Source organism: Callithrix jacchus, chromosome 16 (assembly GCF_049354715.1).
Source record: "Callithrix jacchus isolate 240 chromosome 16, calJac240_pri, whole genome shotgun sequence".
NCBI lineage: Eukaryota > Metazoa > Chordata > Mammalia > Primates > Cebidae > Callithrix > Callithrix jacchus.
The window spans coordinates 48,019,597-48,040,335 of NC_133517.1; the positions used below are offsets into that span (position 1 = coordinate 48,019,597).

At 33.8% G+C, this 20,739-nt stretch overlaps 1 protein-coding gene across 3 annotated transcripts in view; it reads right to left on the reverse strand.

Annotated features, from left to right (window-relative positions):
• PKIA (cAMP-dependent protein kinase inhibitor alpha) overlaps positions 1-20,739 on the reverse strand; it is an 89,526-nt gene that overhangs the window by 10,709 nt on the left and 58,078 nt on the right. The window contains exon 1 of one of the 3 annotated variants that reach the window (XM_002759015.7): positions 3,539-3,594. The exons of the other annotated variants lie outside the window; for them this stretch is intronic. The gene's annotated coding sequence lies outside the window, so the exon portion shown is untranslated. Of the gene's footprint in view, positions 1-3,538; positions 3,595-20,739 lie in introns of those variants that run through there. 3 annotated transcript variants of the gene reach the window in all.

A 20,739-nucleotide genomic window follows, 5' to 3' on the forward strand; every position in this document is an offset into this window, starting at 1 on the left:
TACTGGGTGGCTGAGTGTTACCAGAAAAAGTAATAAAATTGTGCCAACTGGCTGAACTAGAAATTTTGGACTCTATTATTAGAATACACTTGGATGGAGTTGCTCAGAAATTCTTCTGTTCACCTCCAGTTGACTCTTCCTTATGCTATTCTCTGTGGGAATGATTCCAAAGTCTTTCCAGTCTACACACCAGACACCACCTACCTTGAGAGATGACTCTGCATCTTCCTCTGAGAAGACAGGACATCTGTTACAAATTCTCTAAAGATTCTTCCTTTTTCAAACAACATTTTTCTGTATAACCACTATTCTTTCTTTTATGGAGAAATTGACCTTTCTTTTTAGGACACGCTATTGATTTTATTTACTTCCACAACTAATGCCATTACCCATTACCCATTAACATGACGCATGTTGGAGAATATATTTTCCCTAATTTCCCTCCCTTGATATCCATGTCTAATCACTTGCCAGGTCATATTGGTTTTTATTTGATGCAACTCATATTTAGTTCCTGTAAAACATGGGAAAAACATGGGAGCATGAACATCAACCAAATACTGAGTTTTTCCATTCCCTAAGTTTCTATGCATCCCAACCTATCTAAATGCTGTTATCTCAAAGGCCTTCCAGCCTGCTGCACAGCCTATGAAACACATTTTGAATTTTTTTATCATTTTTTTAAAGCTTTTCATGATCTGGAAAGGACTCACTTTTTTTTTAGCTTCAACCACTTGCTATCATATTTGGTATGTTTTAGAATAATAAGAAATATTCCAGAGCTTCTCTGCTGCTGTACTGGTTCAAGTTTGTTATTCCACCTGTAAAAGTATTTCCCCAACAAACTTGCTTGTTAAAGTTGACTTAGCTCTCAAAACTCAGCCAAACATCATCTTCTCTTTTACCTCATCTCCCTGTCTCTTTAGCTAGCAATTTACAGGTTTGATTTGTACCCGTACAGGGCATTTAAATTCTAACTAGCGTTATAGTTACTTCTCCTTCTCAATAGATCTGTTGACTCTGACAAGGTCTATTGGCTCTGACAAGGCAGGAACTGCATTTGTTAGTATTTTAATCGCATACAATTTCTAGCAGAGTCCTTTGCATATGGCCAATGTTAAATAAGAATATGTTGTATAGAACTGATCAGTGAGGAAGAAATATATTAATTGCATTACATCAGTGGCCACAGAAAACTTTCCTGCTTCCTGATTGTACTACATTACTAAAAACTAAAAATTCATCCACTTCAGTCTAGAAGTTTTTATAGATGAAGAACCTGAGGACCAGATAATTCAAGTGTTCTGACCATATTCACATAGTTAGTGAAGTAATCTGCCCATAGTCACAGAGTTAATGGATTAAGTACTTAAAACTTAAGTCTGCAAAGTTTCTGCCCATGCTTTTTACTTTATCAGGCAGCCTGTCTATGAGTAAGTCGGAGTTTGAATAAAGTTTTTGACCTTGGAGTAATTCAGTGTTATTAATTGTAAAGATATTTTCATTGTAGCTGCATTACCATTAACCACCACGGTATTTGGTTTCTGCATTACTTCAAAGGTTTAGAACTGAACATGCACATCAACCTAGCAAATACATCTTATACATATTTAAGGACAGGTGGAGTCCCAAGATATATTCAAGCTCTGTTCACAATGATTTTCACTCTTAGCCTCATTTTATGGCTTTTAAAAACATAGGCTTTAATAAAACGCACAAGTGCTATTATTTCTCATCTGATTAACAATGTTGTAAAGTAGGAAAACAAATCCTCATTTTTCAGATGAAGAAAATAAGTCTCAGAGATTTTAAGTAATCACTAAATCATACATATAACTATGACTTAAACTATGTCTTTGTGTTTTGTGTTAAAGGGCATTCTACTTTGAGGTAAAGATTTCTGTTTTTTGCCATTATCATTTCTAAATGCAGACTGCCATAATAATACATGTCTTTTTGGGGTTTATATCTAATTCTCATTGCTGAAAATAGTTTTTAAAAGATATGAAATATCAAAATGAGGCAAAGAAAAGTGGTAAAATTTTCCTTGAAAAGATACGTATTAAAAGAATGTGTCTTGTGCTATGATTTATTGATTTGGGAATTTTAAAAGACCTTGGTAGCAATTCTACTTATATGGGGGTAACCAACAACTTACTTTGAATTTTCATTTAGTGCACTCCCAAGTAATGAGCACATGAAGGAAGAAATGACGTAATGAAAGACATAAAAATATAGTGCGCTTACTTTTAAAATCTTCATATATAGCTTTCATTTCAATAGAATGAAAGACAATATCGACAATTATGAGAAGAGCTTATTCCTGTAAAGTTGAAATATGTTTTTACTTTAATGTGTGCCCAATTCTGCACCTTTAAAGTAACATGGAAACTAAGTACTGGATACCCAATTACAGTAGCCATTATAATTATTATAATACAAATAGCTATTACTATAAAAGTAATATTTCATTGCTTATTATGCTTTCTTTCTCTAGACAATGGGTCTATTTCCCAATAAAAGGGCAATAGCTAACAAAGAGCACACACCAAATATGTGAATGAAGGAAAGCATACAATTACATTTTTAAAGAAAATATATACTGTAGACTCCAGATGCTATCTATGATTACAGTGCTTTTAGTGAATTCCCATTAGGTACTCAAAAATAGTTATTTTTACCTGCAAGGTGCCTATATTTTTAAGTCAAGCATGTAGACATAGGCCTTCTAACTTAGTGATGTGACTCCGAGACATAAATGTCTTTTACTTGTATACTTGTATAGATAAACTTTTGTTTTGAAATTTTGGTGAATGGTCATAAAAATTATGTCTGACAGATATCCAACCCCCCAAAATTACAAAATTCAAAAAAAGTTAAATAAATGTCAGCAGCAGATGGAAGTTTAATAGAGCAGCAACTAGCACATATTCTGACTTTATAAAAACAATCAGGAAAAATATCTGAAAAACTTATTAAAAGTAGACTTTAATTCTTCACTAGAATTTCCTTTCTATGTTGCTATAATTGGAATTTTCTAGACATGACAAAATGATGATATTGAATATAGACAAGATAATATGGTGATTTTTTTGTATCCAGTTATACAAAAGATCAAATTATACTAATATTCAACCTTATGGGATAGGGAAAGAGTAAAATGGATATTTTATTATTTAAATACTGGACCATTTAAAGTTATATTAAATTTTAAAGCATAAATCTTAAAACCTGACATCTAAAAATTCAATCAAAATCTATGAATTAGAAATAAGCTTGCTCTTTCTTTTCCCCCTTCTTAAAACAGCCTCACTCTCTTATTCTTTAGCAACAGAAGCAATATTGCTGCTTTACAAATCTTTGGATAATGGATTTCTAAACTGAGCCTGATGATCTGTGTTGAGCTTTTCCTTTCTTGTTCTATCTTTAAAAATACCATACACACAAATTATCTGAGAGAATAAAGCAAAAGGAATTACTATAGTCGAATTTACAGATTTAGATAGATTTCAAGAGGCTATGAAACGTATGTACTTACGTCTCCTGTGTTAAACAAACTGAAGTGTTCCACATCGATGGATTCTAGAAGAAGTTAGGCCTATGATGTTGCTAAAATGATTTTTATAGTGACATTGAGTCATGAGCCAAATGGTGACTGGATAACATGCTAATTTTACTCCTGTAAATGGGACACATGAAATGAGACTCACAGACTTGGAGGAAAGAATGGAGAGAATGTCATCAGCAGGCACTGAAGACTTCTCTTTAATCTGAATAGTATGGTTTATTTTAAGTAAGAAAGAAAGTAAGAAAGATAAAGAAAGTAATTCCCTTTTTTCCACTATTACAAATGCAATTATATAACTTCTCAACTTTGATTTTGTAAAATCATGGGAAGGATGTTTAAAAGCCCCTGAGTAGTTTACTATGTGTTTAGCACTTGGTTTATGTTAGTATATCTTAATTGTTTTGGTACAGATATCCATTACATACTCATAATTATGAAGAACCCCACTTAGCTTTCATTCACCAGGATTAAATCTACCAATATTTAAATATAGGAAATTTAAAAACCTAAAAAAATTAAATAATTATTAATTTAGCTCAAATACTATTAACAAACCCATCAGACTTTATATAAATATCTTCAATGAAAATAAAATATATTCTCCAAAGCCAAAAAAAAAATAGTGACAAGTATGGCATCTATTTACATTTGAAACTCACTGGCTTAATTTTGCAAATGTCTGCTTAATAAAACACATCTCGTTTCTCATATTTGCTACTGCATTCAATCTATCTCAATATGTTGTTTTAGTTGAAGTATATAAGAGAATCTGGCCTCATACAGATATTATTTTTTTAGCTGGAAAATTGAGAAGAATTTTAATAGTCTTTTCAGATAATAGTGGCTTTTTTTCAATGTGGAATCTAAAGTCATATCAATATGTTTCCATACTCTGCCTTTAGAAATTTCCCATTGCCTTTCTTGCACGTTGAAATCGTCTTTTGTCCATGCATTTTTTTTTCTTTCTTTCTCTTTTTTTTTTTTACTCTAAGACATTGGTCATCTGGAAAGTAATGCTACACTGGGTTATGTAAATTTCCCAAATGGTAGAACATTTACTTACACAATATCATATTTGTTAGCAATACCACCTATCTCATCTGAAAGGTCTTTAAGAATTGGGAAACTGACAAGTTCACAGGGGCAGATAATAAGTTTTCCAAAATTGTAATTTTTGTTTGAAAGCTCAGATTTTTTTCATTGGCAACAGATACTGATAGATTTAGCTTTCCTAGAAGTGACAAGCTTACTTCGTTCATTTTCAAGAATGTCCAAGTTTGAACAACTACAGTTTACCTGTCACTTTTTCTTTCAAGTAAAAATGGTGATCCGTGAAAAAAGTGTCTGACTCAGCTCTCAACCTACAGTTGCGCAAGGTGTTTTACTTGTGATAATCACCTGTTTGATACACGGCAAAAGTGCTGAATTTATGAGATGTCCTATTCCATCACATGAATATTAAAAAGATATATTCTCAAGGGTTGAGATTGAAGAAAATAAATTTTTTTATTGCTTCATCAAGTACATCCTGGCACTAAAAAAAATACTAATTGTGTGTGTATAGGGGTGCAGAATACATAGATCCCTAGGAGTGTTTAGTGCCACTGACTTGCTTAGTGCAAAAGTGCCAGCAGTTCCCTGCCCACCCCCACCTTGCTTTTGCATAATTTCTGCAAATGTCAGCCTTCTTTTTTCTCCCCTGCTAATGGCATCATTACTTAGTTTCTCCTCTCAAATTTTTTTAGATCAGACTCAAATACTATTTTCCCCCTACAATGTTTAACAAATCAAAACTTTTTAAAGTTTTTTTGTTTATTATGATAAAAATAACATACAGATTTCTCTTTTTTTTTTCATTTAAACAACATTTATTTTCTCATGGCTCTGGAGGCTAGAATTAAAAGATAAAGATACCTGGGTTGGTTTATGGTGAGACCCCTCTTTCTAGTTTGCAGATGGCCACCTTTTTTCTATGTCCTCGATGGCCTTTTTTCTGTGCTTGTGGAGAGGAAGTCGGTGTCTCTTCCTCTTCTCCGATGGACACCAGTTCTTTCTGATTCGAATCCTACTCCTATGACCTTGTTCAGCCTTAACTACCTTCTTCTTTTTTTTTATTGCACTTTAGGTTTTGGGGTACATGTGAAGAGCATGCAAGATAGTTGCATAGGTACACACATGGCAGTGTGATTTGCTGCCTTCCTCCCCTTCACCTATATCTGGCATTTCTCCCCAAGGTATCTCTCCCCAACTCCCCATCCCCTGCTGTCCCTCCCTTATTCCCCCCAACAGACCTCAGTGTGTAGTGCTCCCCTCCCTGTGTCCATGTGTTCTCATTGTTCAACACCCACCTATGAGTGAGAACATTTGGTATTTCATTTTCTGTTCTTTTGTCACTTTGCTGAGAATGATGGTCTCCAGGTTCATCCACGTCCCTACAAAGGACACAAACTCATCATTTTTGATGTCTGCATAATATTCCATGGTGTATATGTGCCACATTTTTCCTGTCCAGTCTATCCTTGATGGGCATTTGGGTTGGTTCCAGGTCTTTGCTATTGTAAACTGTGCTGCAGTGAACATTTGTGTTCATGTGTCCTTATAGTAAAACGATTTATAATTCTTTGGATATATACCCAGTAATGGGATTGCTAAGTCAAATGGAATTTCTATTTCTAGGTCTTTGAGGAATCGCCACACTGTCTTCCACAATGGTTGAACTAATTTACACTCCCACCAGCAGTGTAAAAGTGTTCCTATTTCTCCACATCCTCTCCAGCATCTGTTGTCTCCAGATTTTTTAATGATCGCCATTCTAACTGGCATGAGATGGTATCTCAATGTGGTTTGGATTTGCATTTCTCTGATGATCAGTGATGATGAGCATTTTTTCATATGTTTGTTGGCCTCATGTATGTCTTCTTTTGTAAAGTGTCTGTTCATATCCTTTGCCCACTTTTGAATGGGCTTGTTTGTTTTTCTCTTGTAAATTTGTTTTAGTTCTTTGTAAATTTTGGATATCGGCCTTTTGTCAGATGGGTAAACTGCAAAAATTTTTTCCCACATTCTAATGACAGTTTCTTTTGCCAAGCAGAAGTGTGGAGTTTGATTAGGTCCCATTTGTCTATTTTGGCTTTTGTTGCCAATGCTTTTGGCGTTTTGGTCATGAAGTCCTTGCCTACTCCTATGCCCTGAATGGTTTTGCGTAGATTTTCTTCTAGGGGTTTTATGGTGTTATGTCTTATGTTTAAGTCTTTAATCCATCTGGAGTTAATTTGAGTGTAAGGTGTCAGGAAGGGGTCCAGTTTCTGCATGGTTAGGAAGAATCAATATCGTGAAAATGGCCATACTTCCAAAAGTAACTTACAGATTCAACGCTATCCCCATCAAGCTACCACTGACCTTCTTCACAGAACTGGAAAAAAACACCTTAAACTTCATGGGGAACTAAAAGAGAGCCCTCATAGCCAAGTCGATTCTAAGCAAAAAGAACACAGTGGGAGGCATCACACTACTGGACTTCAAACTATACTACAAGGTAATCAAAACAGCATGGTACTGGTACCAAAACAGAGATATAGACCAATGGAACAGAACAGAGGCCTCGGAGGCAACACAGCATATCTACAACCACCTGATCTTTGACACACCTGACAAAAACAAGCAATGGGGAAAGGATTTCCTGTTTAATAAATAGTGTTGGGAAACCTGGCTAGCTATGTGCAGATTTCTCATTTGAAAGTGTACAGTTCAGTGGCATTATGTACAATCGAAATATTGTGCAGTCACTACCATCATCCATTTCTGGAGCTTTACCAAGGCAATGAAAACTTTTAGAAAGGTTAATAGTTACAGGTAGGCTGGACTTCATTGATGGTGAGCTAGGATCTGAAATTGAAACAAATCAAAACTTCAAAATGAGAAATCTTTACCTGTAAATGTTTAAAATGTCAGAAACATTATCTTTCTTTAGAAAATATTTTTATGATTTTGGCAGAGAGTGACCTCAAAGCTACCCATAAATCCTTACACTCATTTCTGGTTTACCCCTATACTATCCCTAATAAAAAGTTTATTTATATGCTCTTTAAATTTTATTTATATCTTGCTTTCTTACTCTCCATAGCAAATCTTACCTAATAACTTTGTGGAGATCAAAGTCATCATTCATCTTTAATTCTTTTTCTCTTCTCACATTTAAATCCATCCATCTCCTTATTTAAGAGTCCTTTCGCCTACCATTAATACTTGACAGGTGCTCTTGATTCTATCTTTTCCCCTATTATCATTCCTTCAATTCTGCCTCTTGCTTCTGGAGTCACAATTTTACTTCAGTTATTTCACTAATGCCTTTCAAAATTGCTTACACCTTCCCTGTTATAAAATCTTTTATCTTTTAATTCTGCATTTTTTTTCTTTTTTCTTTTCCTTTCTTTTTGAGACAGATTTCCCTTTTTTGTCCAGGCTGGAGTGCAATGGCACAATCAACCCTGAATGCTCTTTAGACATTAATCTCTTTTTATTTTATTTACTCCCATATAGGAAAAGAGGTAGATACTAATTTTCCCTGCTTCCTCTACACTGCTTTATTTTTAATTTTCCTTGTAATATTACAGATATATATCTGTTAACTTAGGAGAATATATATCTGTAGTGATATAAATCACTACAGATATATATTTTATATATATATATATACTTTTTTTTTTTTTTCTTTTCGAAGCATTCTTCTCCCTTGGCTGCTATAGTTACTGTACTCTTTTGGTTGCTTCATAATCTTCCTGTACTTCTTGCTTTTCCCAATACTTACCTCTTAGAATAAATCTTTATTTTCTTTTTAATGCTCTTTCTGGTAATCCCATTTACCCTATAATCTTAACTACCACCTATAAATTGATGCTACTCAAATCTATAATTTTGGAGGCTGATTTTTTTTAAAGCTTTACTAGAGAATTTCTACTGACTATTAAATTTTACTCCACTATGGATGTCTTTAAAATCTCAAAGTATGTTCAAAATGGGATCTTTTGCTTTCTTCATCTTCATCTCCTATCACAAAACTCTTTGCTCTTTCTATTATTTTGTTTATATTTCCACTATTTTCTCAGGCACAAATGATAGAAATCTCAGAATTGTATTCCATTACTCCCTCTCACTAATTCTTCACATCCAATCATTTATCAAACCTTAGCAGTTAATTCCATCTATTCATTGTCTCTTAAATATTCTTCATTCCATTCTTCTGGCAACAATCTTCATCATCTCTTTCTTGAATGTTGCAATTATAGGCTTAAACTCAACTTATCTAAACCCCTTCTTCTCTAATTTACCCTCTAAAGCATCAGCAGAATTAACTTTTTATAAAACATAAATAGTACTCAAAAATCTTCAGTTGTTCCTAGGAACTCACAAAACATATTTCAAAATTTTTGATGGCCCTTAAGAGTTTGAACTACTTTACTAGCCTCTTTTCCCACAATATCTCTCCTGTTCATAATAAGGTCCAATCACAGCAGCACATGCAATGCTCTTGGTATTCTCCTCCTGGTCTTCTCCACCTGTTCTCTTCTTTCAAGTCCACCCTGGAAGTCACACTCATTCTCCATCTCCAGGTAGAATAAATAATTTTGTGATTGTGTTGATTTAATTCTGTCTTATGTGAGAATTTATTATTTTCATGTTAACTTTCTCTTTATGTTATATTTTCCTAGGGATGTGGGTCTTTGATTTTTGAATCCATTACAACGTATGGCACAGAATTTTGTATTTTATTCTTAAATCCACAAAACATATTGTGTAGATTGTTCTTGATTATCTTACTGAAAATCCTTCTTGTTTAAATAACTCGATTGGGGTCATACAGTTGTTCATAGTAAAACTAGGCTAAGAGAGCATGTTTTCTTATTCTTACCCAGTTCATTTTCCTGTTTAACAAAATATTTTTATAAACTTAAGAAGATAAACTGCAATTATGATGTCTAGCACACTTTTTATATTCACAATTATAACAGAAGATTTTAAAAAATAACAGCAATAGAAAGCATCTAGACTTACTAGTAATCTAACCTATTTTCGCTTTTTTGATGGCTCCCTCTTTTAAGTTTTTGTTTTTATAAAATATAAGTGACTAAGGTAGCAAATTAATGCATGGAATAATTTGTTCTGTCTTCTTGTTAAGGCTTTTTATATCATTTATTTAATATTTCAAAGGGTTTATAAATCATTTATCTGCTAATCTTTGCACTACCCCTGCTGAGACAGTCAATTAGCTGCAGAAGTACTGCTGGTTGGCAAATGACAAGTAATATTACTTGCACATTACAAACGAAGAAATTAAAGCAGCGAGAGGTTAATCTGACCAATGTTTTGCCCAGTCAGTGGTAGTGCTGATGTCAGAAAGGGAACCAGGGCTTAGTCACATCAAAATCACAAAAGCATTAAGGGCCTGGGGTTGGTGGTGTTCCTTGTTATGTAATACTTTCCAAATTATTTTTTGTCTTTTCCTTTACTGGCCCTGTAAGAGTCCAAGGAAGAAAGATACTTTTAAAATCTATAACCTCTCATTAATCTATGACTTTTCCTCCTATGATAAATATTTATATTTTCAAAGGATATTAAAACACTGACATATTTCTCAAAATAACTCATAATAACTTTTTCATCTTTAAAATCACAAAAAGGATCCCATCAAGCTTAGTAATATTTTCTGGTCTGTTCCAAGATATAATAATGACCATGGCAGGGCGCGGCGGCTCACGCCTATAATCCCAACACTTTGGGAGGCCGAGGCGGGCAGATCACAACGTCAAGAGATTGAGATTATCCTGGCCAACATAGTGAAACCTCGTCTCTACTGAAAAAAAATACAAAAATTAGCTGGGCATGGTGACGCACACCTGTAGTCCCAGCTACTCGGGAGGCTGAGGCAGGAGAATTGCTTGAACCCGGGAGGCGGAGGTTGCAGTGAGCCGAGATTGTGCCACTGCACTCCAGATTGGTGCCTGTTGACAGAGCAACACTCTGTCTCAAAGAAAAAAAAAAAAAAAAGACCATAAGAATAACAAAACAGCTACAGTTTAATAGTGTCTTATGAATAGCAGTAACAAAAATAAATATCACGTGTGCCAGATTATATACATTACACTCTGTGTATACGGATTATATAATTTAAATTTCTTAACAACGCTCTCAAAATGGTATTCTCATTATTTAATTTTAAAAGGCCAAATAACAAAAGTTTAGAAATCTTAAGTCGTGAAACTAGCAGGTGATTTAACCATTTACAGTTACCATTTTCCAATATTTGTATTGGGGTATTCCAGACTTACTTCATTTTTTGTTAATGTTTGCCATCAATATTTCTCTTTAAATACGTAAGTAGTTTACATTATGTTTTGAGATATTACTCCATAGGGTGATATTCTATTAACATCTCAACAGAATCTGGGTTTTGAATATTATTATTTACTATGCAGACTATTTATTGATACCACCGTCTTTTTCTTGATTTCTGTATTTGTTCTACAAACACTTCCTATTCCACCTCGCACATATCTGATCTAATTATCCAGGTTATGGTCCTCACATTCAGTTGCCTCACTGTCAGGGCTGTTTTGCCTTGTGATAGAAAAATCACACTCTCTAGGGGCTATGAGTTTGAGAAAGACCTACAAATATATTTGACACCTAAAAAAAGGGTTCCAAAATATTTTTTAATGCAAAATTGAGATTAAAGCATGTTTAATTATTATCAGCACTAATATTACAACTCATGAAATGCATCTTTTTAGTTACATAATAAATTATATTAAATATATGATTTGGGTATGTTTTAATATATTTGATAAAATGTAGTGTGGAGCTTCCAAAAGTGCAATTGCCCAGGATGGCAGAAAGCTTAAAAATGGCCCTGCTCATAATGAACTAGAAGTGACTTCGATTGGCAGGTTGTGGCAGAGATGCTATGCCCTGAGAATAAAAGAACAGGGGTACACTGGAGAATACTGCCTGGTGAAATAGGAGCATCAGAAAGTACTGACTTTTTGAGTGGTAAGCATGAAGGTAGGGGATTCTAGGTTGACAATTTCAGAATTACATTTAGATTTCTACCTTGGATAAATGAGAGGCCAGTGCTGTTTAGTGAAGGCAAAAGGAGCAGCAACATGGAAAGTCTAAGAATGCCACTTTAATATGTCACAATGCTACATTTAAGATAAACTCAGCAATCTTTACTTTCTGAATAAATGAAAATACATTAGTTAAAAGCATACATTTTACACACACATTAATATCTGCCATTCTGCAAGCAAATATTTTCTGTAGTGTCTAAATACTACTCCATTTGAAAACTGCTGAACTACTTCAATATACTTCTTTTCAGCCAAAAAAAAAAAAAACAGTTGCTATGACCATATTTCAACATATTTTAAATCTATGCATAATTGCTGCCAATTTATAATATCTTCTTTTCAGATGCTAATTTCCTATATGGCATTTTTATCCCCTTTAACTGCTGAAAATGTCATCGTTCAGTATGATAATTAATGTTTTTCATTGCTATTACATGTCTGAATGTTGTTAGAATTTCTTGTTAATCTTTTTATTAATGGAATGCTCTTCAGTACAATGTGTAATACTCTTCTCTGACACCGTTATAAATTATTTCAAAGAGTTTCCATACACTTGTTTTCAATAGAATTTTCAAATCTTTCAGGTTACTTTAAGTTAGTAGAATAGGCTTCAGAGAAAAGAAAATGCTGAAGAACAGAAATGTGATTTAAATATAAGTGTAAATAAGAAAGTATAAATTTGGTTAATAAGAAATATACCCATATGTATAAAATATATAATGAATATATCAGTCAATAGACATTTCAAAATGAGATTATCCACTGAACTATTTTAAAATATTAAAAAAAGTGTTCAAATCACTCTATTAACAAAATAAGAAAACATTTATACAGTAACAAGATGAACAATATGTGTATTTATTTTCGCCAAGAGACAAGTTGTTATATGGAAAATCATGGCTAGTTGTATATTATCAAAATTGCTATCAATATTGAGCATCTCTACTACTGACTCTACTAACAGGACTAGAAATTATTATTATTACTCTATTCCATTACCAGGAATATTCAATAAAGTATTTAAAATGGTAAACAGTAATTTTAACAAATAAAAGCCAGTCCCTCTGATGAAGAGATTTCAGTGAACTGAGACATTAAAAGATCTCAACATCTTTTCTTTGACTATAATATAAACTACTTGAAATTTATATTTTTCTAGTTTGCACTCTAAATTTTAGAAAAGAGTTTTATGCACAATTCAAGGTACAAAGTCAATCCTTAAAAAATAAAAATGCTTGAATTCATTACCTTATGGTAAAAATTAGAATTTGTTTCATATTTACATAACTACAAGATTTTTATTTCAGCATAATGCAGTAGTAATGTTTGTTTCTAATTTCTATAATATTTTGTTTCAATCAAACTCATTTGAGTGATAATTAGAGGATCTGGTGCTTATCTTCTAGGCTTTCATCATTGCATGTCACTTCATTAATTCACACCAACTTTTAATATTTTATAACACAACCAAAGATTCTATAAACACACAGAATAAGCACTATCCAAATGACTCAGGATAAAACAGGTTTCAGATGTGAAATTATAGCCATGCTTGGCTATACTTCCATCTAAATGCTTCATCTGAATGGAGGTGTTCAACCCAGCTGCATAGATAAATCACCTGGGGTGACTTTAAAACTTACCAATGGCTGGCCCCACTATCAAATCTGATTATTGTCTATATGATAATCATTTTTCAACTGAGAGCTTTTTTTTATTGGTTGCAAAGCAGAACGAGAGCGCGCACACACACACACAAATTCCCAGTACTTTTAGAAATTATAGAACAGGGTTAATCAAAACTATTGACTTAAAATGCTATTTATCAACACGTTAAAATGCAAATGAGTAGGGTAAAAATGAAAGATAAACTGTTTTACATATTTTTTAAGTCTTATAGAAATCCTTAGGAAATTAATATGAAATGGAGAAACACAAAAATCTTGTTGTTTTCTTTACTCCCTCATCTGTAGCAATGCAAACAACAGAAATCACTCTGGGACTTCAATTAAACCATTGATGCCAGAGGATGCAAATTTCTTTTGTGGAAAATCAGACTTTGGTGATGACCTTGAACAGTAGGACATAGATAACTCCCACAGGCTTAGCGTTCCAATAATGAAACACTAGGCATAAATGGGTTAAGGAAGGCTACAATATATTAGGTCTAGCCAACATTGTCTCTTTCTTCCATCTCCTTCTAAGGTATGACAACTCCAGTCCCCTTGTTGTTTCCTAACTATAATCTCCTCTACTAAAATATGTTATTATACTTATTGTCATACAGTAATTCAACTATAAAACACTGCAAATGCAAGCAGAATCATTTAAAGAAGAAAGGAAAATGCTGTCGCAAATTTTTAACACAGAAATGGAATTTTAAGAGTGAGTTATAAAAAAGTAAAATTGAAAAGTATTTCTTACAGGCAATACTTGCAGGTAATACTATCGTCCCTCTCCCAGAAGCAAGAGGGATGAGGCATAGAAGGAACATGGTGTTGAGGGTAATGAAAATATGCGGTTACTGCAATCTGTTACATACTGCATTCAATTGATTAGAAGATAGGGGTTTCAATGCCATAATTTTCATAGTATTTGCTTGCCATTTGATGTTGGGAAAATATTACTTTCTCTGCTCTTCAGTTTTCATGCCTTCCAAAATAAAGAAATATTTCAATCTTTTCAAGGTTTAAAAGTTGCTGACCTTAGTGTCTGTGTGCCCTTCATAAAGGGCAAGTTTCACAAAATATGGGATTCTTCTAAAAGGCCTTTGAAGTAAGAAAAAAGAACTATATTTAGAAAGCCCATTCAGTGTCCCTGGGTGTTCTCATGTCTTGCTGCTATTTATAACCAGGTATAGGCCAGTAGGACAACAGATTTGCTTTAACTAATAGTTGCCCAGGTTTCTGAGAGTTAAAGAGAAGTTTTTCATTTTTCTAAGTGTGGATTTAAGAAATTGTGGAAAACAGGATTTTTTTGAACTTGGTTGCTGAATTGCCCAGTTGTTACATGGCCTGACGTGGATAATTTAAAAGGCTGCATATCTGTTTGGACATATAGTTGTCACCCTGCTGTTTTATTACAGCCCTCTTAACCAGGGTAAACATGTTCAACTGTTTTGAGTTTGTGAGTGTGAATGTTCCTTATGGTTTGTTTTTCTTATAAATTTCATGCCCATTTACTCCAATTTTGAATGCATGTAGAAATATACAAAATTCTTGAAGAACTTATTTCCATTCTTATGAATCTTGTTAATTGTATTTTAACACAGAGAACTTTACTAATTTTATTTTTATTATTACTCTACATTTGTAGAGTAAAAAATCAAAAGAAAACAAAACACTGATAGAGTATGGCTTTGTGTCCCCACCCAAATAGCATGTTGAATTGTAATCCCATAATCCTTATGTGTTGTGGGAGGGACCCAGAGGGAGGTAACTGAATCAGAGGGGTGGTTTTCCCTATGCTGTTCTCGTGATAGTGAGTTCTCACAAGTCGTGATGGTTTTAAAAGTGTCTGGCATTTCCCCTGCTTGCACTCATTCTCTCTCCTGCCACCCTGTGAAGAGGTGCCTTCCACCATGTTTTTAAGTTTCCTGAGGCTTCCCCAGCAATATGGAACTGTAAGTAAAGTAAACCTCTTTCCTTCATAAATTACCCAGTCTGGGATATGTCCTTATAGCAGCATGAGAATGGACTGATACAAACATCATTAGGAAAAGTTTCCAAAGCCTCAAAAAGAAATGAAGTATTGAGGGAAATACATGGTATTAGCACCACTAGACTAGAAGCTGACTACCATTGTAAACAGCTTTTAACTATACTAGCTGCCTGAAGAAGGATTATCTGACTCACGGAGGACTTGTCTTTTGTTCATAATTTTTTAAATACCATCTTACAGTTACAGAAAAGTTGAAATGACAGTAAAAAGATAGTAAAAATGGCTTATTTCTCAAGCCATTTGAGAGTAAGTTGTCAACACCATGCCCTGTCAACCCCCCAAACACCTTATTACTTCCTACAAACATATCCAAATATAAACCTGAAAATCTGACAACCAACACTGATACATTACTATAGTACTGTCTAAACCTCTGGCTTGGTCAAGTTTTGTGAAGTATCCCAATAATGCCCTTAATAACAAAAGGATTAGTCTAAAATCACATTTCATTGAGTTGGCCTGTCTTAATTTCTTTTATCTGGAAATTTTTCCTGAGTTTCCCTTGAATTTCATAGCCTTGCATGCTTTAAAGATACACACTAGTTATTTTTTAGGATTTAGCTCTTTGTATTTGTCTTATGGTTAGATTCAGAAGATGTGTTCTTCGGCAGGAAAATTACAGCGAAGCTCTATTCTCACCACATTCTATCTACAGACAATTTGGGCAAACTTTTCATTGGTACCCTTATTGGGATACTAATTTTACTCATTAGATTAAAAGGTGCCACACAGTCTTTTCCACTGTAAAGTTATTTATTTCTTTTTTAACATTAATACATTTTGTGGTAAGATACTTTGTGCTTAAGTGAGTATCCTATTTATCACCAAACATAATTTATTCAATTTATTTATATTGATATAAACTCATTGATGATTTTATTAAATTAACTATAACCAGTTTTTATTATTATTTATTTTGAAGCTCAGATTGTTCAAGATTTGCCAAGGGGAAATCTCTTCAATTTGGCTCATATGTCCTTTGACATCTCCCTGTCATTCTTTGATATGTTTCTCACTTCTTGGAACAATATGTTCTAGGATCATCTTATGCTTTCTCTGCTCTGAATCAGCCATTTCTCCAGAGAGCTCTGGTTCCTTCACTAAGTTAATTGTATCCAGACTCCAAGACCTGGACACTAGGTTTGCTCATTGCTATTGGGGAATAGCTGCCCCAGGCCTTTACAATAAACTGAGCTATGGGATTTATGTGTATACAGTAATACACACATACATACATGTGAAAACACATTCATCTACATTTATATAGACACACACACACACAAACCTTACATATATGTTTATTTCTCTATTTGCTATATATATATAAAAAAACCAGCACTTTCATTCCCCCCATTTTCACTCAACACCACAGTTCATTCTAGTTTTTGCCTATATCATACTTTAACTTCCTCCTCAGACAGTGAGAAACACTGAACCTTCATTCTCACTTATTAGATCAAGCTCCCTGTATTTTAACAAATTATTGTTGCTGACGCTATTCTACCCCATACAACATTCTCCCCACCTAGCACAGACTATAACTATCTGTACTGAGTGGCTGCAGTGGCCACTCCTCCATGTAGATGCCCCTCTCCCTCCAATAACTTTCAACACTCACACTAGGCTCCTCTGTGCTGACATCCTCCTTCCACTTCTTGGGCTCTAATAGCCAATGCCCAACCACTGTAACTTTGCAGTCTCCTGTATACCCTCCCTGCCCATGGTGAAAAAGGCTTAAGAGGCTTCATCTAATGATTTTTGGACTAAATTGTTTAAGAAGGGAAGGGACAAGGAAGAGGATGAGGAAAGGAAAGTGGTAAAGAATGGAGAGGATCAATATTTTTTCCTAAACAATATTAGAAGTGGTTCTTCAGGAAGTTATAAAGACAACATGAAGTATCAGCTAAATAATGAGGCCTAGATTACATATTTTTTACATATCTATATCTATATTCTCTATATCTTTATATCTATACCATATGTATGCGTCATTTTACAGCAACAAAATATACGTGACAAAATTTGTAATATTTAGCTAAATATTTTAATACCTTACAATTTAAAAAATTATATAGCACAATTCAATTATTAACAGTTCATTTATATGAATGGATTTGCAAGTCTGTGTGCCAACAGTGCTTGGTACTGCAGTGGTGTTTATTGGATTCTATTCCCCTTTTGCCACTCAGGATTCATATCATCTGCCGATTTTCAATTGCATACTGTTGGTGCGCTGCACCAGCCCATGTTTAGTCTCTTGTATCTAAACAAGTATCCCAGCTTGTTAGTTTTGAAAGAGTTGTCTGTAAACCATATGTAGCAGAATAACCTGAAGACCTTGTCAAAAGCCAAGTCCCCAGGCCATCTCGATTTCCTGTTCACAATTTTTATGGGTGGAAATGGTTGTCTGGAACTCACCTCAGGTGATTCTCATGGATTACATATTGAAGCTATCTTGTAACTCACACGTCTATAATTCCTCAGAATTCTCTGTTTAAAATACACACCTTTGCTCTATCATTTTTCATTTCTTATTTAATAAACTTGCTCATTGATAAATGTATGAATAGCCTCCACAGCAAAATGTATCTATCCTTTTCAAAATGTCTCTCACCAAATGTCTTCGTAAAATGAAATGCAGCAATTTTCTGAGGTCTTATATTGAGGTATCTTACGGGTCTTCCAGGTTCATAAAATAATAAGTGCAAAGTTCCTGATGCTGGAAACATCTTTCGTATAAAAACATCCTAGAGGCAAGTGTGTGAGGAGGAAAGTGGTAAATCAGTTTGGACAGTAAGGCAGAAGGAACTGTGACTAAGGCCATGTAGGCCAAAGATGGCAGTTTAATTTTTATTTTAAAAGTGATGAGAGATAGGGTTTTGGACAGTAATGGTTCCTGGTTTAAATTTCTTTGGAAGATTATTTTGATTATTCTACTGTTTATAAACTAGAAGGACTGTGTCAAGAGGGGAAGGAGGAAGATCCTCTAAGAGACTGCTTGTTGCAGTAGGTGAGGCAAACAATGATGACTAGGGTGAAGATGGTGAGAGGGATTCAGGATAGCTTTTAAAGTTAGAGGTGGAAAGAGTTTCTTATGGACTAGATGTAGAAATTTTGGAAAAGTGAAAGTTTAAAAATGAACCCAAACCTTTTGGCTTGAGCAAATGAATGAGTTGCAGAGATGGAAAAAACTGGAGTGAAAGTGACAGAAAAAACTAAAATATTTCATTGTATTTGCTAGTTTGAAGTATCTATGATGTATAAAGTGGAGATATTTAGTAGGAAATGAGAATTATGAGTTTCAAGCTTGGGTTAGTGGTGAAGGCTAAAGGTGTGAATTTGGGAGTCAGAGTCATATGCCTGTTGAAGCAGTGAGGTTAAAATAAATCTCATGCACATAGACAGAAAACTGTAGAGGGCCAGGAATGAGTTTTAGAGCACTCTAACAATAAACACTAAGAGATGGAGGCATCACAAAGGAGACCAGGAGGAAATGTGAAGTGAGAAAGGAAGAAAACCAGAAGAGTATGGTGTTCTAAAAGCCAATCAAACAAAACATCAGTGTTGGAAATTATGAGAGCTTATTTTCCGAAGTTTGTTGTATTGATAACTTAAAACTTGATATTCTAAAGAGATCTTTTAGCAAACAGAACAAAGAATGTGTTTTCCATTAAACTGATTGACTGTTACAGCATAGGGATGGGAAATGTGAAAAAGATATCAAGAATTTAGGTAGAACATGATTTTAAACAAGTGTTCATTTATGATACAAGTACACAATATAAGACATAATATTTTGTCTTTCTATCAACTGCAGCTACAGGATGCCATAAGTGAAGATGAATGATTATAGTTTAATATCAAATTCAGGGGAAATGGGGAAAATATTTGAGTTTTCATAATTTTAAAATATTTTAAAAACCTTTATAGTCTTGAGACTTGTCAAAAGTGAAGCAGAATTTTACAAATGATCATAACAATTTTAGAATCAGAATAAAGTTTACATATAAAATGACTTACTTGAATTCACATGATTCATTTTCGTGGGTAAAGACTAAGACTTGGGTTTTCTGATTACTGAGTATTATTTCTTACTTTAGCATACTGTCTTGAATATCTTCAATCATCATAAGATGACTAAAAAGAGGCTTATCAGTGATATCTTACATTTTAAAATAAAATTCTAAATAATTAGAGCTAGGAGAAATAAGGCTCATGAGGATTAAATTGTAAGAAGATCTTATAAGAGGGGGAAAAAGTAAGATGCATTTTGACATGTAAAGATAGGAGATTTTAGGAAAAAGCAATCAAGATTTTATTTATACATGTTTATATTAGTTTAATAAAACAAATATTGATATCTTGTGAAAAAGATATCACAATACAAACATCACAGGACTAGCATATAATTTTGAATATGAAGACTGATAAAGATTAACATCCATTACACTAAAGACCAGATAAGATAAGATCTTCATTCTATTACAGCATATCAGGAATAAGGATACCTCCTGATACTTTGGTATGTACCATTTTGGGATAATGAACTTTACTACAAAGTGAACATTTATGTCAAGAAGTAGTTTAGTATATAATTGTAGTCATATATAAATACGACTCATTAAATTTAGGTATGCCATGAAAACTATGCTAGGTTACTTTGAAAAGTTAGAAATGACCAGGTTAACTAACCTTTCTTTTCTTTTTTCTTTTTTAATTTTGGTTCACTTTTTAAACTTTTATTTTAGGTTCAGTGGTACATGTGCAGGTTGTTATATAGGTAAACTCATGTCACAAGGGTTTGTTTCACAGACTATTTTGCCACCCAGGTACTAAGCCTAGTACTCAAGAGTTATTTTTTCTGCTCCTCTCCCTTATCCTACCCTCCACGCTCAAATGTCTGTGGCTCCCTTGTTTGTGTTCATGAGTTCTCATCATTTAGCTCCCACCTAAAAGTAAGAAAATATGGTATTTGGTTTTTCCTCTTGAATTAGTTTGCTAAGGATGATGGCCCCCAGCTTCATCCATGTTCCCACAAAAGACATGATCTCATTCTTTTTGATGGCTGCATAATACATAGTATTCCACTGTGTATATGTACAGTATTTTCTTTATTCAGTCTGTCATTGATGGGCATTTAGGTTGATTCCATGTCTTTGCTATTGTGAATGGTGCTGCAATGAATATTTATATGCATGTGTCTTTATAATAGAATGATTTATATTCCTTTAGGTACATAACCAGTAATGTGATTGTGGGGTCTAATGGTAATTAACTTTTCTTTTTAATGCCAGAATAACTGTTACATGAAATATTTCACTATGC